This window comes from Talpa occidentalis, unplaced genomic scaffold (assembly GCF_014898055.3).
Source record: "Talpa occidentalis isolate TD23 unplaced genomic scaffold, MPIMG_talOcc4v2.1 talOcc4.1820, whole genome shotgun sequence".
Classification (NCBI taxonomy): domain Eukaryota; kingdom Metazoa; phylum Chordata; class Mammalia; order Eulipotyphla; family Talpidae; genus Talpa; species Talpa occidentalis.
In genome coordinates, this window is record NW_023601875.1 from 1 (window position 1) to 16317 (window position 16317).

The following is a 16317-nucleotide window of genomic DNA, read 5'->3' on the forward strand; positions in this document are numbered from 1 at the left end:
AAGTGAGTCTATTTGTTCTGTTCCCTGCTCTGTCTCTGGTGAATCCTCTCACCCTTCAGACCTCTGGCCTGTACCCCGGTTCTTGTGTGCATAAATAAATCTTTAAAAAAAAATGAGGCTACTTAGGAGTGATGTCATAGAAAATGGCAGACAAGGAACTTCAAGAATGTCTCCCTACACTGAAGCAACAATTACGTTGGCAAAAACTGACAGAATCAGCTCTATTTATAGCTCTGAAACCTAATGGAAAAGCAAACAAACCAAAAAAACTCTAGCACAACCAGGGGAGTAATTCACAAAAAAAGAGGCTACTAAATTTAGGTTAAAAGCACTGCAGCACTTGTACCACCATCTCCCATTCCCCAGTCCGGCAGCAGTCCTGGTGACAGTGACCTGAAATCCTGGCATAACTTACTGGTGCCAGGGTGGGCAGCAAGAAACCTATTCTGAAAAAAATCTTGTTGCTATTTTGATCAGCCTGCCAGTTCTCTAAGGCATGGGTATAGGGAGTGATCTTTGCTTCAGCCCCTTCCCACAGGTTGAAGAGCAGCTTCCCAGGTGGCATCTGTAGAAAGCACTTAAAAACTTGTATTATCTACATGTGTGGGGTGAAGGCAGATGGGGTAAGCAGACAGACCAAAAGGACTGGAAAGGAGGAGAATAAGGAGGAAGCCATTGGGAGAATAAAGCTTTTCAGGCTACTTTGTAGTCCTGGGAAATCCAGACTGCAGGGAATCCAGACTGCAATGTTTATAGTAGCACCCCTGACAGTAGACAAAAGGCAGAAACAACCCAAATGTCCATCCATGGGTGAATGGATAAAGATTGTGGCTATTCCAGTCCATGCAATGGAATACTATCCACCCATAAAAAGGAATAAAGGGCTGACACATGCTACAATGTGGATGAACCTTGAAAACATTATACTAAGTGAAAGAAGCCACACACAAAAGGTCAAGTATCATATGATTCCATTTACAAAGTATACCCATTATAGGTAAATACATAGAGACAGAGGTAGATAGGTGATGGGGGTAAGAGAACAAAAGGAACTTTCAATGGGTACAAATATTTTTTTGGAGTGATATTTTGTAATGACATAGGTGCTGGTGGCAACTATTGTAAATGTACTAAATGCCACTGAATCTTATCCTTTAAAATAGATTTTGTGGACCTCCCTGGTGGCACAAGGGATTGAGATGCAACCTATGAAGATGTCTGCTGCCACTGCAGCATGAGTTCAATCCCCAGCCCTGGCGCTACCCACATGGCACAGCAGACCTCTCCTGTTTCCCCAACTGCTCCCCTCAGCAGTGTATTTCAGTCAATCTGCCTGTTCTGTTCCCCACTCCGTCTCTAGTGAATCCTCTCACCTCTGTACCTCTGGCCTGTACCCCAGTTCTTGCATGCATAGGTAAATCTTATTTATTTATTTTCTTATTTATTTTATACAAGCACTGGGTATAGTCAGAAGCGCAGGAGGTGAGAGAACTCACCAGAGCCAGAGCAGGGACTAGAACAGGCGACTGCCGAAACACACTGCTGAGGGGAGCAGCGGGCACGGCAGGAGAGGTCTGCGCGATCGAACTGGCGCTGCGGAGGCTGCGGGCAGCTTCACAGCCCAGCGCTCAACCGCTGCGCCACCAGGGAGGCCCTACATATGTAAATCTTGAAAGGCGGCGCAGCTTGAGCGCTGCGAAGCTGCCCGCGGCCTGCGGCGCTTCGAGGCTGCTCACAGCCCATGCGCTCTCCACCGCTGCTCCCCTCAGCAGTGTACAGCCCTGCCTGCTGCTCTGGCTAATTCTCTCACCCTTCTGACTGTAAAGTGCATGTATAAACAAACAAACAAATATAAAAATAAAAAAAAAAACATGAAAAATAAAAATAAAATAAATAAAATGGATTTCGTGTCCTGTGAATTTCACCCTAATTTTACTAACTGAAGTTACTCAAATAACACAGAATTATTGACAATTACAACTCACCCCACAGACCCCACATTCTGGAAAATTCCCGGAGCCAATCCTCAGGCCAGGGGTAGCAACAACGTCTCCTATTTAATTTTAACCGGGAGTTCTGGTGACTTACTACCAGTAAGCCCTCCGGAGGGGGGGGGGGAGGCCGGTACCTGAAAACTACAGAAATTAGCCCAGGAAGCAAACGCTCTGTCTCCCCGCGGTGCCGCCAAGACCCTGTGAGGCGCCAGGTCGAGCCTCTCCACCTAAGGTCACCGCCCAGCCCCACGTCAGGTCAGTGCCCGCGGGGGGCGGAGGCCCCGGGCAGGCCCGGCCCGGCGCGCGGGGCTCCCCTGCACCGGCCGGCGGCGGCGGGGTCAGGCGGGGACCGGGCGGCGCGCGGGGCGCCCGCGGGCGGGGCCGGGGCGGGCCGGGGCGGGGTCTGCGCGCGCTGGGGCTGCCCGGGCGCCCGGCCAGCGGCGTCAACGCGGCCGGAACGCCGAGGCGGAGCAGGTGAGCGGGCGGGGCGGGGGGCGCGCGCCGGGGCCCTGTGCCCTGCGGCGTGGAGGCCTGGGGTGGCCGCGGCCCGCGAGCCCGGCTCTGCCCCCGCGCGACCCTCGCGCCGCCGGCCGCGCTCCTGTGGCCGGCCCCGGGGCTGCGGTCCCCGCGCGCCTCGGTCCGGGCCTCTGCGGCCAGCGCGGGGGTGGGGGGGGGGGGGGAGGGGAGGGGGGAGGGGAGGGCGCCCTGAAGGCGGCGACGGGGGCCGACCCGGAACTGGGGGTGGAAGGAGCGCGGAGAGCGGCCCCCAGGCCTCGGGCCTCCAGCCGCGCGGGGAGTGGGCGCGGTGGGGGCTGCTCAGGGCCGGGCATTTAAAGGAACCGCGCACGTGGGTCCCCACGGCGTGTGGTCGGGGGACGGGGCGGCTGGGGCGGGGGCAGGGGGAGGAATGGCGTTTTATTCTTCCCTTTTAGCTGGGACCTCCTCGGCGCCCAGTTCTGGGAGCCTCGTTTCTTGGCCCAGAGCACTGCTTCGAGGGGCAAGTGGGGGGGTGTCTTTCCACTTATGTGAGGCCCACCGGGACCCCAAGTCCTGGCCTGAAGCAGGCGATTTCGTTTGGAGGTTTTTAGCTGTTTCATCGAGCATTTGCAGCTGGAGGGGCTCCCAGAATTAAGCTTTTGAAGCTGAAGGAAACGAGCTAGTCCCTACCCCAAATTTTATCAATGAATAAACTCAGCCCAGAGTCCAGATGACTGTCCAACGCCACTCAGGTAGGATATGCAGAAGCAGCCTTAGAACCCTTTGTCCCGACCTCTAGTTCTGCTGTCCTGCCCTGGGACCAGACCTCAGGCCTTTGGCAGTTGGATGGAATGCTCCGGCGATGACTTAATGAGTATTCCCCTTTCAAGGTATGAACTGTTGATTGGTGGAGGAGTAGCTGCATCCCGTTTACTGAGGGAGAGCCTGCGAGGCCTCCCATAGAGAATGACTGCAGAGTCAGTTTAATTCAAAATTCATACCCTAAGCTGCTGAGCCCACCCTGAGAGTAACTTGATCAGGACAGACCTTGCCTCAGGTATAGATGCAGTGCCTTCCCCCACCCCCCACCCCCACCCCAAGCCTGTATAGTGCATTCTGTAGACATCTGAGCCTCCAAGGCCTCCAGCCAAGACCTTTGGCAGGGACTAAAGTTTCTGGATAAGCTGTTTCAGGTGTGTGTACCTCAGGTTCCCTTTTGTGTGTGTGGCTGTGTGGGAGAGGGGAACCTGCCAGCAGCTGTTTTCTGGGTCCAGCTGGTAAAGGGGCAGGGGTCAGAGCTGGCTGACCACCCAGGTTTGGGCTTTGGAGGAGGACTTTAGGCAGGGCCTGGAATCTTGGGGGAATGTTACAGTGGAGTGGGGTGGATGTCATTTCAGGTTTCAGGAAAAATTCTACATTTTGCTTGGTGTTGACGTATCTGAGTCTGGTAACTGGCTTATCCCTGTAATGGGGAGTGAATAATGGGGAGTGAATAATGGGAAGTGAATGCCTTGTTCCCATCTTTGGTGGGGGGGAGGGGAAGGAAGAGAGAACCTGGCCAGAGGCTCCAGCTCACATGCCTGGAGGCCCAGTGCAGGTTGCCTGCCTGTCACCCCTTCCTCAGCTGCCCCCTGGCTGCTCACAGTCCCCCTGACACACAGGGTTTGCCAAGTGAGACTACCTTGGCCTCTCTCTACGTTATTAATAATGACCTAACATACCTTACTTTATGAGTTTGTCATTTATATAAAAGTGGATTTGTACAGCAATCACAGTTATCTTAAGAGCTTTGATCACTCTGAAGTCGTTATTTTCACTGTTACAAGAAGAGAAACAGGTTTCTAGGATTTGAACCCGTTGGCTAAGTCATCTTTATCTTTCAAGTTTTTGCACATGAGGCTTCCCATGTTCACTGCTACTCTGCATTACTGCCCAGATTTCTGTGTGATTTCCATTAGTAACTACAAAGCAAATAAAAAATGTTTCTTGATTTTTGGGGAAATCAAAACTGTAGGTCATGTGCAGGTTTGTGTTGAAGCCCTCTTTGACCTGTTTTCAGCTGTTGCTTTGACTTTTGAACACTGCTTAGTTGGGTCTGGAAAGACAGCACTTGCTCCTGAAAGTATGTCCACCTGTTCCCCCACTGGACCAGTTGGAAAGGAATGCGAGGACTCTGGGGCTGCCATGCCCACCCGACTCCAATGGCCAGGTCTGGGAGGTTCTCCTCAACCTGAAGCTCTGACATGAGCTTCAAGCCTTGTAATTGCCCCTCTCCCTGTCCTATAACAGTATCACTGTTGGCCTCTGGGCCTGGAGGTTGCTGAAGTTGCCAGTTAAAGTCTGGGGGGGAAAGTACCTTCAAATTAATCCTCAGAATGTCCGAGGAGAACATTCTTGTCCAGTCTCTTCATTGCATGGGAGAATGGGCCGAACGGGCCACTCACTCATTTTTATTAGTATGTGGTCTTCTGGAGCATGGGAAGAAAAATGAAAGGGTGCTCACTTTTCTCCTGACATTTTTTAAAATAGAAGAAATACGTGTTTATTCTAGAAAATGCAATAATTTATATTGTAAAAGTCACCTAGTAGCATTGAGCCCAGAGATAACCACTCTTAATATGCATGTCCTTGCAGCTCTTTATGCGCATATATACCTTTGCCTATTAAAATATTAGGGGTAGGAGAGGCCTCCCTGGTGGCCTAGGGGTTAAGTCTCAGCACTATCATCGCTTTGGCCTGAGTTCTGAGTTGGATCCCCCGCCAGGGAGCTGACCCACATATGGCACAGCAGACCTCTCCTGTTTCTCCCTTTGCTCCCCTTAGCAGTGTATTTCAGTAAGCCCACCTGCTTTGCTCCTCACTTTGTCTCTGTTGAATCCTCCCATCCCGCACACCTCTGGCCTACATCTCAGTTCTTCTATACACACACACACACACACATATTAGAGGTAGGAAGCTGCAGATTAACTTTTGTTTATTATTTTTTCTGCTAGTGTTATACTTTCAGAATTTTCCTCCATTGAGAATTATTGGAAAACTGGATTTGATGGATATGTAGTTATTTGAATGTGCGTTTTATTTATCTTACTAGTCCCACAGCAGGAAACTTTCCCAGAGAGGCAGTGCCCTGTCTCCTACCCCCAGCCCCACAGGTGGGCACTTCCCCCAAAAGTGCCATGCCCAGGTTGAATCCCCACCCCCACCTTGTGGAGCTTTGGTAGCAGAGAAGGCACAGAGAGGGCCCCAGGCCTGGTGGCAGGTGATCTGGCGAATGAGTGACTTGGCATATGTCACCTCTTGTCTGTGTTTTGGAGAAATTACATATTAAAGAAAAGGCTCATATCTGCCCATGGCAAAGGCATATGCCTTATAAATACGGGTGCACCCGGAGAGGCCACATGGTATGCTGTGTGGGCTGCCTAGGTCACTGAGGATGTGACCCTCACAATCACTTTGAATGGGCAGGGCAGAGCGTCTCAGTTGGCAACTGGGAGACCTGAATTGTAATTGTGGCTTTTGGTTATGGAACTTTAACCGATTCCTTTAGCCCCGTTGGGCTTCGGTTTTCTTAACTATAAAATAGGGTGCTTGCCAGTTCTGATGTTGATTCTATAGAAGTCCCCTTTCATTTGACAGAATGTTCCGTTGTCAGAGTGCCTTGGCTGGGGTTAGGTGGAAACAGGATGTCACCCTGGGGCCTGGGTGAGGCCTGAGCTTGGTAACTTAACTTGTGTGTCTGGTGGTTTAGCAGATGTGTAACTTTACAAGAGAGTTTGCAGGCTTTCATTGTCCCCTCTCACTGTGCCCTGCATCCATTTCATCTCCATTATAACGACCATTTATTGAACACCTACTATGTCGACACTTCACGAGTTATCTCTAGTTTTCATAGTAGTCTTGCAAGGCATCCCTATCCTAGTTTTTATAGAAGAGGAGATGGGCCCTATGAGGTTAAATAAATTGTTTGAGGCCATACAGCCAGGGAGTATGAGGTTCATGTCACACAGCTAGGAGATTCAAACCCTGCCAGCCTCCAAAGCCTCAGTTTTTGACCGTTGGACCGTTGGCTTGCTGCTTCTCATTAGAAAGGATGGAGGGAGGTCTGCTTAAATGGGGCATATTAGGGGCATGGCCTCTGTGACGACCCTCAAAGCTTCCCTTTGCCACTTCCCCCAAACTGCCCCTTTTCCAGGAAGTGGGAGAATCTGCCTGGGTCATGGCACTTCTGAAAAGTAAAGGGCAAAAATAAACATAGAGTCTGGGTCTAGGCTCAGGGAGGCCCCACCACATTCATGGGCTCTGTGACATGGGAGGGTGGAATGTTACTTCAGAGCCTTCCTGACGGACTTGGGTCCCAACTGTGGCCCAGGCCACTCCCTATGTTGGGGAGAGCCATCTGGCAAGTGACGTGCAGCATGGTATGGACTGAGGTGGATGGACAGATAGATGAAGGCCAGCCAAGACCCAGGGATGGGAGAGACAGGCAGGCAGGGGAGCTGGGGCATTTTCTAAGAAATCTCACCTTAGCAAGCCCTTCCCTTATATAAGGGAAGATAGGGGAACTTCCCAGGAGTCAGGGGAGCCTTCTGGATACCTGGGTGATCATAGAAGGTGACCTGTTTAAAACCAGTACTGCCCTTTTTGAAAGTGAGGGAGCTCTGTTCCTTGGACTTGCTTCAAAAACAAACACAGTATCTGGGATCCCAGCCTTTTTCTGCAGCCCCAAGTGTTCATGGTAAGTGCAGTTGCTGCAGTTTGCTTTTTGAGCAGCTGTTTCCATCTTTTCCAAGAGGCATGAGTGTTTACGCTGGCATTTGAACATCTATTTCCTAGTTAGGTCAAACTCTTATATTTCTCTGAAAGGAAAAGAAAGTAGAGGAAATTGGGTCACCAGGTTTCCATAATAATTGCAGGAACTGCTGACACAGGCTGAATTTGGGAAAATTCTCTGGGTCAGACCCTCCCAGTTTGGCTAATTCAGCATTTCCATCTCATTCAGCTGATGAATGAGAGTGAGCAGTGGCTTGCTTGATTTTGCATCTTAATCCTAGACAGCTTCCAGCCACTCGGTTCTGGGAAGGGCTTCTAGAAGAGTCTTACACACTGGAACCCTCCTTTCCCATTAGCCCCTTTGCTTTTTTTCTGTGGCTTTCTAATAGAAGGGAGAGCTGGTTGCTATGTGGCTGGTAGGATTTGACATCACGTGCCCCACCCCCGCCGGCCCCTGAGTCAGCCTCCTGCGGGAGTTCACGGGCGTCACTGGCACTCTGGTGTGGACAAACATCTAGCAGGAGGTTGTTTATGTGCATTTATTTGGGTAGTGATTTTTTTCCTCTAAGGATTTTAGAGTACCATGAAGGCTTTAATTCCAACGTAGATGCCTGGCAAAGCACCCTCTTAGGAATTCAAAAGGAGTCCAATCCAGCTGGTCTGTTTTCCTTTAAGAGTCACCTAATGAGAGGGGCTAGGAGAAGATCAAAAGTGTCTTCACGTCCATCTGTTCCCCCAGACCAGTGAGAGGAGAGGTGGAAGGCAGGCAGGGAAGAAAGTCTGTCTAAATGTTGACACTCATTATTTCCCTTTAAAAACTACGGTGGTCCTCCCTTATCCTCAGGGTGTGTGTTCCAAGACCCCCTGAGGATGCCTGGACGTGCAGGTGGTACCAAAACCTACATATGTAGACTGCTTATTCCTATACAGTCATACATTTGAGAAAGTTTAACATAAACTAGGTACAGTAAGAGATTAATAACAACTAATAATAAAAGTCAACAACAGTGTACTGCAGTAAAACTTATGTGAATGTGTTCTCTAATACTTTTGGATCACGATTGACTGCAGGTGACTGAAATCTTGGCAAGCAAAACTTTGGATAAGAGTACATTATTATAATAGCTTAAAAAGAAAACTACAGGTAGGGGTAGTGGGCACCATCCATGTAGTAGCTTTAAGAAATGCAGAAAAATATAAAGTGGAAAAACCACCCACTATTTTGTTATACTTATTATTTTGTAATATTCTTATTGAACCTTCAAATACACGTATTTTCTACGAAAATTGAGATGATTATATATGTGAAGTTTTATATCAAATTCAACATCTAGTTATATTTTTTTCACATTATTCTTTGAAATAAGATTTTTAATGGTCGGGCCTCCCCGGTGGCGCAGCGGTTGAGCGCTGGGTTGCGAAGCTGCCTGCAGCCTCTGCAGTGCCGGTTCGATCCCCGGCTGCTCCCCGGCCACCAGAGGAGGGTCCCACATGTCGCGCAGGCCTCTCCTGCTGCCCGCTGCTCTCCTCAGCAGTGTACTTCGGTCCTTCTGCCTGCTCTGCTCCCCGCTCTGGTGAATTCTTTCACCCTCCCACGCTTCTGACTGTACCCAGTGCTTGTATAAATAAATAAATAAATCTTTAAAAAAAAAAAAAAGATTTTTAATGGTCATGTAGTACACATCATCATATCATAAAGTACAATCCAGCCTTTCAGTCATTTTTTACTTTTTTTGAAATTCTAAGTAACTGTAGCAAACATGCTTTTATATGAATCTTTTATTATTTTCTTAGGACCAATTCCAAGAAGTAGCATTTCAGGATCAAAAGGTACGAATATTTTTAACATTTCCACTTTTCCCTACCTTCAGAAGGATAGGTCTGCTAAGCACCAGTGGTGTTCAAGAAACAGTTTTCTACCCCCTCCTCCACCCCCTCCTGGGTGGGCATCTCAAGCTTTTTCAGCTTGAGAGCTCTCTTCTCCCCCTGCAGCTGTTCCTATCTGAGAAGCTTCTATTCCTCCCTGCTTCCAACTGTCACTCTTTGACCAGACGGGGGATTCGGAAGACAGCACTGTCCATTCTTTCACCCCCATTCAGCAAGCAGGTGTTGCTGGGCACTGGGGTGAGGCGGGGGCTAGTAGGTGGGGGAAGTGCCCAGGCCATTGATGGGGGCTGTAACTGGACACTTGCAGTGTGGAGCTGGAGGCCCTGACCGGGGCGTCTGATTACAGGGCCGTGGCAGTCCCAGGGGAGGCCTAACGTCAGCCTGAGAATCGCCCAGGGACTGCCTCAAAACCCAGTTCCCTAGACCTTTGGTGAAGATGGAGCTCAGGGATCTGCATTTATTAGCATTGTGTTGAAGAGCATGGAATCTGACTACCTGGGTCAGGTAATTTTGAACCTATCACTTTTTAAACCCGTTACCTGGTCTGTCAAGTGGGGAAGAACCATAGTATCTAGTTTCTGGGGTTACTATGTTTAGCGCATAGTTGGGACTCAGCAGGTGATATTCTACTACTCCCACCTGGCAGGGGGGGGACCAGTTTGAGAAACTGAGATCTCAAGGGCTCCTGCCTTTCCTAAGTGCTAAGTCCTGCTTCAGGTGCTGAGCTCTGAGAAGTGCGTCCACCTGTTAGGCCCATCTCACCAGGCCGGGAGGGCTGGGATTAGATGGTACCCTTGCTTTGACAGCCAAGACCAGCTCTTCTCTGATACTATCTGGCTACAATCCCCCCATCCTACTTTGCTTTTCTAGAAATCTTGACCTCATTGTCTTGGGTAAGCTTCAGGGAAGACTTTGGCAGAATATTTTGAGTGGGTTGAAAGAAAAAGAGTGTTTTCTGATGAGAAGTCCATTTTTACAGATTACATTGGGTGGGATGAAAAGTGTGTTTTGTGGTTTTCTGATGCATCTTCTTCTGTCCAGTGCAGCATCACATGGAAGGGAAACACCCTTCCTTAAGCTCACCTTCCCCCACGTGTCCTTCTTCAGACATTGGGGACTATGGGAGATGGAAATGCTTTCCAGGACACGTCTTGTTAGCTGCTAACTGTGACTGAAGAAGTGGACATTGGAATGACCTAACCTTGTTGATCCTGGGTCCCCTGCTCTTTGTCCCCACCTTCTCATAACTCCCGTTCTCCTTCCAAGAAGTATCTTTGCTCCCAGTTTGCTCCTTTCTCTTGTACCTGCTATCTGGGATTCTAGGAGAAGCAGCCTCCAAACGGTGCAGCTGTTGTGATTGTAAAGGGCGAGCTTTCCCCCTGCCCTGCCTGGTTACAGTCCCTGTGAGGTATCTGCAGGGACTCATGAAGGCTCCAGTCATTGCAGACAAATCACAGATGCTCCAGAGGCTGGGGAGAACAGAAGGTGGAGAGTAACTGGATTATTAATTCACACCCCAAACGAAACTGCTGTGCTAGAATACACAGTAGTGAAAGAGGCACCCAGAGTTTCACATCCCATCTAAGGTGCAGCTGCAGGGGGAATATCAGGATTTAGCTTAAGAAAACGCAGCCAGGGCCTCCCTGCTGGTGCAAGGGGTTAAGTGCCGCACTATGAAGCTATCCACAGCCACTGCAACACGAATTCGATCCCCAGCCAAGGAGCTACCCACATGGCGCAGCAGACCTCTCCTGTCTGACCTGCTGCTCCTCTCAGCAGTATATTTTGGTCAGTCTGCCTGTTGTGTTCCCCACTCTGTCTCTGGTGATCCTCTCACTTCCTACAATTCTGGCCTGTACCCCAGCTCTTCTATGCACAAATGGATGAATCTTTAAAAAAAAAAAAAAGGCAAAAAAGAAAATGCAGTCAGCACTTTGTTTCAGGTGCCCCGCTTTGGGCAAGAGTGGCCTCACTGTTGCCAGAGTGGGTGGTGAGTGCTGTGTCCAGGCGGGTGTTTATATAGGATTTATCTGGTGAGGATGTCAAATTTCTCCTCCGGGATTCTAGTAGACAGTTTCTGTCACTACCAGATGGAGGAACTAGAGCTAAGAGCTTCCCAGGTCTTGCAGTGTGTTGGGTCTACAAAGCTCCGTCCATTCTAATTGGGCTCTGTTGTGCACATGCTGCTGGGTCAAGGCCCGACTGGCCCGAGGAGCATATCTACCCTCCTGTGGCCCCTGGAATGAGACTGACTGGGGGATTCTCTTGGGAAGGAGGAGGCAGACACCCCATCTGTGCTGCTCAGCAGGCACGTGCTCTTTAAGGATCACGCTGTTCAAGTTCCTCTTCTGCCCCCCTCATACCTCTCCACTCCACTACTGACTCTTACTCAGGTTGCAGGTACCCGCACCCCTATCTCTGTAGCCACCACCTCTCCAGCCTCCTCACCACTGCCTCTCAGGTCTTGGCATCAGCCATGTCAGGATGCTCAGTCAGAATAAGCTCCACAGGGTCTCCCCTCCCACTTATTTACAAGGTTGCCTGCCTCTTTCCAGGATACCCCACCTCCTTCAGCCTCTACATGGAAAGATATCCCTAGCCTTGGAGGCCCATTTCATGTCCTCCTTCTTGAGACCGAGATAGCTCTTCCCAACAACAGAGATACATTCCTGCTTTATCTCCACTCCGCTCACACAGTGTTGTCACCCCCTCCCGGCAGCTAGCCCACTGCCGCCTCCTCTTCCTCCTGGACTTGTCTCATCAGTCCTTCACCACGCCAGGACCTCATTCATTTTGAAGTCCCTGTGAGATGGACAGGGGAGCCTTTTGTAATCGGTCCAAGTCTGTGAGGTGAACAGAGGCAGGTTCTCCCCTTTGCCTGTAATTGGGGGATGACATTGATATTCAACCAGGAGTAATCCAGGCCACAGCCCAAGTCACTGTCTTCAAAGAGTGACAGCCACAGACCCTGCAAGGATGAACAAAGTGGCTAGCTCTGTGGAAGAAACCTGCCCGCTTCATTTGAAAATCATGAAGAATGGGGGGCCTCCCCTGGTGGTGCAGCAGTTGAGCACTGGGCTGAAAGGCTGCCCGCAGCCTCTGCAGCGCCGGTTCGTTCTCCGGCTGCCAGCAAGGGTCCCACAAAAAAAAAAAAAGAAAAAGAAAAAAGAAAAAAAAGAAAATCATGAAGCATGGGAGTGACTGACTTGGGAGAGCAGCTATACTTTCAGCAGACAGCAGCCCTGGCCCTCGCGCCCTCGGGCCATGGATCTCAGGCCCAAGGGTCCCCAGGAGGATGTGATGGGAGTCGCTGGCCCTGGTGATAGCTGAGCTCTCCCTGTGGGTGGTGTCAGGCATATCTGCCAGGGATGTGTGACGCTTTCCCCAGCACTGCACTGAAGCCCGGCTGCTGCATAGACACAGCACTGGGGCAGCCCGGGGTCTCCAGGATCAGGCTTCCTCCCTGTGTAGTCGCTATATCCTTGTTCTTCCCTGTGGGTCCTGGCCTCAGCTGTGCCAGTGCTCCCACTCACGCTGTCTCATTGCTATTACTGCCTGGGCCACCTCTTCCTAACTCATGACTCATCCCCCTACTTAACCCCAGACCCAGACACTCAACACCCTCTGCCTTTTATTCACCCATTCACACTCAACGCTTCCTGGATCAAAACAAATTCAGAGTCTTTCCCCTGAAACTTCTATGCTCCCCCACCCCCAAGCCTGGCTCCTCTGGATTCTGCCCATTGTTTTACACATTGACCTTGTCCATCTGCCTCTAACTGATCTGGGTTCTGTCCCTTTACCTCTGTCCATCCTGCTGCCACCTTAGTCAGGCCCAGTTCACCCTCTATAGTTGGGGTGGGGGCCTCTCCTTCCCTTCTTTTTACTTTGTAACCAGTGACCTGACATTTCCAATCACAGATCTAACCTTGTCTATCACCTGTGTGCTTGGAGAATAATATGTATTTTCTTAACATGGCATAGAGACACTTTACACATCCATAGCCCCACCCCACTCCGGCAGTGCCAGGACATGGAACATTTTCATGCCTTCTGGCCCAATCTCCCACCTGCAAAAGTATGTCTCCATCACATGTTATTCTCAAGAGTATTTTTCCAAATGACAAAATATATTTCTTTCTCATCTTCATATCCCTGGAGCCACGCATAGTTATTGGCACACAGTAGGTGTTCAACGTGTGTTTATTGATTGAATAAGCATGCTAGCAATTTGGAGTGGTCCTCATTTTTCTAGTTGTTCACTTATCTACCTGTGGCCTGCATCTTCCCAGGTTGGCGCCTTGAGAGGCTGCTGCAGCCTCTGTGATGGCTCTGAGGGACTGTTGATATAGCAAGACTGTTGCGGGGTCACTGTGGGCAGGACCTGTGTCCAGATATTCAGGCTGCCTCCAGCCAGCAGACACAGTCCTCTGCTGCCTTTGCTTTACAACAAAGTGGAACGAGGTTCCTTGTGCTCCTTTTTCCAGGCCCTTCCCGAGGCAGGGCCATGCTCACGTTCATGGCCTCTGACAGCGAGGAAGACGTGTGTGACGAGCGTACATCCCTGATGTCAGCCGAGAGCCCCACGGCGCGTTCCTGCCAGGAGGGCCAGCAGGGCCCAGAGGATGGAGACAACGCTGCCCAGTGGGTAGGTTCCTAGCAGTTAGGCCTTGAAACAGCCCCATGGGGGCCTCCCTGGTGACCTAGGGGTTAAGTCTCAGCAGTACCATTACTTCGGCCTGAGTTCAATGCCTGGCCAGGGAGCTACCCACATGGCACAGCAGACCTCTCCTATCTTGTCTGCTGCTCTCCTCAGCAGTGTATTTCAGTAGATCTGCCTGTTCTGCTCCCCACTCTGTCTCTGGGGAATCCTCTCACCCCACACACCTCTGGCCTACACCCCAGTGCATCAATGCATAAATAAAATAAATCTTAAAAAAATAAAAATAAAAAAATAGGGCCTCCGCTGGTGGAGCAGCAGTTGAGCGCTGGGTTGCGAGGCTGCCCGCAGCCTCTGCAGCGCCAGTTCGATCCCCAGCCACCGGCAAGGGTCCCACAAAAAAAAAAAAAAGGCAGCCCTTCAGGTTCCCATAACAAATGGATAGAAACCAGCCATTGCTGAGGTGGGAGGGGGCTGTAAAGGTGAGAAATGGCCAGAGGGTGTCCATCCAGTGAGTGGATCTCTGTCTGTGCGGGTGCTGTTGTGGGCGCTGCATGTTCACAGCCTGCTACAGTCGACTTTGCAGTGGGCTCGGTGACATTCTCCACCCCAGCCCCTGCCCCTTAGGTTGTTCTTTCCTCCTCAGGTTGTTCTTTCCACAGGGGAGATAGTGCTGCATGCGGGGAGGGCTGCAGAGAGGCTAGAGCACAGTGGGATGGGGACCTTGTTGGTAGATAGTCAGATGTGCTACCAAGAAATAAATACACCTATTTCATGTTCGCTTTGGAGGTGGGGGGTTGTTTAATTCCATTCAGACCACTCTCACAAAAATACCATAGACTGGATGGCTTGCAAACTAGGCATTTATTTCTCACTGTTCTGCAGGCTGCGGAGTATAAATTCAAAGCCCCAAGTATCCAATGAGGGCCTGCTCCAGTGCATAGATAGTTGTCTCTGTCCGTGTGCTCACCTGGAAGATAGAAGGGGCAGGGCGCTCACCCCATTCCCGTGGGTTCTGCCCTCATGACCTACCTGCCTGCCTCTCAAAGGCTACTCCTCCCAATACCAGCTCACCTGGGGTCAGGTTTCAACATCGGAGTTTGGCGGGGCACAAACTTTCAGACCACAGCAGGAAGGGTGGGTGGGCTGCATGGTGATCTTGTCTCCTCAGCCCACAGAGCGGGAGAAGTCACCTCGCCAAGTCATTTCCCTTCCCATCAGGGTAAAACAGTGTCCAGTTTTGCCTGAGTCCCATTCTCTGTTTTTCCTTTTTGGGTATTTAAAAACTTTCCTGTATGGATTTTCTTCCTTCTGGCCAGTCTTTACCCCCTTGCTGAAATCTGAGATTATTTCTTCTGTCTTTCCTTGTACTCTGGGCAAAATCTCTCCCAACTGAAAGCTAACTAACTCACTGCTCCCAACTTACTGCCCAGTGGCTTCTAGGCCTTTTCTTGCTAATTTCTTCATCTTATCTCCTGGGGAGCTTGTGCTTTACAGTAGTTTCAGTTCCTGCTCATTGAAAGTTTTCCTTTTCTCTCTCAGTTGAATATCTAGATTGGATTTTTCCCTAAAAGAACAGATACTGAAACAATAGTCTTTTTTAATTTTTTGTTTCATTTTGATTTTCATTTGACTGTTACTCTAATTAACAAGATAGCTAATGGCCCTGAATTACTACAATTGCAAACCAGACATTTTTGGAGATGGGTGTATGCCAGCATTTGGCGGGCATCCTACTCTTTGCTGCTGGCTCACTTCCATTCACACCTTCCCATAGCCTGGAACCTCCCAGATGCTTGATGTCCAGTTAGCCTCAGCTACAAATTAGTGTCCTGATTTTGGGGAATTTATTTTATTTATTTTACATACAGTTTACATCATTCTTCCTTTTTGTTCATGTATGCTTTCTCCTCTCAGGTGTAGTCCCTGTAAAATTCCTATCACCAATTTACCCGTGAACCATCACCATAGTCCCTTGTGCTCTTCCCTCCCTTGTTTTGATCCTCTCCCTCTCCCTCCTCTGCAGAGCACCTCTGTTTATAGTTGCCTGTTAATTTTATTTTTAATTTATTATAATTACTGTATTTTCCTGATCCCTTATTTGGTTTCCCTACATTCCTCCTATGAGTTAAACCATCTGTTATTTTTCTTTTTCTTTCTGGCTTATTTCACTGAGCATAATCCCTTCCAGCTCCATCCATGTTGCTGTGAATGGCATGAGTTTATCCTTCCTGATTGCTGAATAGTATTCCATCGTGTACATATACCACATCTTTTTGATCCAGTTATCTGTTTTGGGCATTTGGGTTGTTTCTCTATCTTGCCTGTTGTAAATAGTGCTTCAGTGAACATAGGGGTGTAGGTATCCTTTTGAATTAATGTTTTTATGTCCTTTGGGTCGATCCCTAGGAGTGGAATTGCTGGTTCATCTGGTAACTCTATTTTTAGTACTTTGAGGAACCTCCACACAGCTTTCCACCAGTTTGCACTCCCACTAGCAGGGTAAGAGAGTTCCTTTTTTTTCCACAT

The 16317-nt window shown here is 49.6% G+C and overlaps 1 long non-coding RNA gene across 1 annotated transcript; it reads left to right on the forward strand.

Annotated features, from left to right (window-relative positions):
• The first annotated feature begins 2420 nt into the window (after positions 1 to 2420).
• On the forward strand, positions 2421 to 13901 carry LOC119250926 (uncharacterized). The gene is made up of 3 exons (XR_005126454.2): positions 2421 to 2468; positions 9036 to 9071; positions 13616 to 13901. It is a non-coding gene; the product is annotated as an uncharacterized LOC119250926 (long non-coding RNA).
• Positions 13902 to 16317: the final 2416 nt, after the last annotated feature.